A 1601-nucleotide genomic window follows, 5' to 3' on the forward strand; every position below is an offset into this window, starting at 1 on the left:
AAAAAAAATAAGATATTGACAGTTAAGATTCCAACGTCAAAAGGATCATACAGCATGACCAAGTAGGATTGCGTGAAGGATTCAACATATACAAATCAGTAAATATAACACAGCACATAAACAGAAGCAAGGACAAAATCCACATGATTCTATCAATAAATGCACAAAAAGCTTTTTAGCAAAACCCAACCCCTTCTTGAAAAAAACCCTGACGAGAATAGGTAGTGAGGACTGTACCTGAATCTGATGAAAACTATTTATGAAAAATCAGTGCCCAAGATCATATCAAATGGGGAAAACAATGAAAGACTTTCTTCTAAAACCCAGAAAAAAGAGTTTCCACCTGGCTCACCTGGCCTTGCTCACGCAGCTGGAAGTCAACATGGACAGTATGCTCAAGAACCTTGCCCTTAGCAAATTGTGGATGACTGCAGTGGAGCCTTTATGATGGGCACCATAGGTGGTGGGATCTTTCAAGCTATCAAAGGTTTTTGAAATTCTCCGGTGGGAGTAAACCACAGACTATGAGGAGATTTGACAGCTACTAAAGCCAGGGCTCCACAGTTGGGAGGTAGCTTTGCGGTTTGGGGAGGTCTGTTCTCCATGATTGACTGTAGTAAGGTTCAAGTCAGAGGCAAAGAAGACCCCTGAAATTCCATCACTCACAGTGCCTTGACAGGGGCCATTCTGGCAGCAAGAAATAGATCAGAGGCCATGGTTGGGTCAGCTGCGATGGGTGGCATTCTCCTAGCTTTAATCGAAGGAGCTGGTATCTTGTTGACAAGATTTGCCTCTTCACAGTTTCCCAATGGCCCTCAGTTTGTGGATGACCCCTCCCAGTGGTCCTCAACCCACTTACCATCTTCACCTTTTGGAGACTATCGGCAGTATCAGTAGAACTTGGATCCCAGGATCTTCTCACCAGAAAGAGCAGCAGTTAAAAAGGGGTTTTAGAAGATCAAGTTACAGTCTGTTTTTAAAAGTGTAGGTGGGCAACTGTGGCCAAATAGGCTATGAAGAGACATTTAGCACTTTTTCTATTTAAAGGGACATGAAGAGGGATAGAAGATACTGCACTTATTTATTCACACTTGGATTGCATTTGTGATCAAAATAAATGTCTAATACCATTAAAAGAAAATGCACTAAGCACTTAGAATATGAAGGACCAAAGGATGAATTACAGTGAAACGTGACCATTGTTTTCTTGGGGCCTTCTCTGGCTGGCTTTATGTGTGCTGTCATTCAAACAATAAAAGCGCCTTAAAAAATAAAAAATAAAACCCTGAAAAAGATAAGAATGACCACTGTCACTTCTTTTCAACATAGTATTCAAAACATTAGTCAGAGGAAGGGCCAGCAAAATAGCTCAGCGGACTAAAGCACCTTTTAGGCAAAGGCAGAGACTGCAGTTCAGCCCCGGCACCACATGCCACACTAGCCCCACCCACAGGGTAGGCTGAGCTGACCAGAGTCCAGGCAGAGTAGCGCATGCCTGTAATCCCAGAGCTGGGGAGGCTAAAAGCAGAAGCATCACCATGAGTCCGAACTGTGTAGTGAGACCATGTAACAACCAAATACATTAACAATTTAGAGGGGGG

At 43.0% G+C, this 1601-nt stretch overlaps 1 protein-coding gene and 1 pseudogene across 5 annotated transcripts in view; both read left to right on the top strand.

Moving 5' to 3' along the window:
* Positions 1–1601, top strand: part of Cep112 (centrosomal protein 112) — a 722997-nt gene that overhangs the window by 531311 nt on the left and 190085 nt on the right. The gene's annotated exons all lie outside the window — the stretch shown is intronic.
* LOC105742036 lies at positions 247–897 on the top strand (annotated as a pseudogene).

Source organism: Octodon degus, unplaced genomic scaffold (assembly GCF_000260255.1).
Source record: "Octodon degus isolate 3935 unplaced genomic scaffold, OctDeg1.0 scaffold00033, whole genome shotgun sequence".
Lineage (NCBI taxonomy): Eukaryota > Metazoa > Chordata > Mammalia > Rodentia > Octodontidae > Octodon > Octodon degus.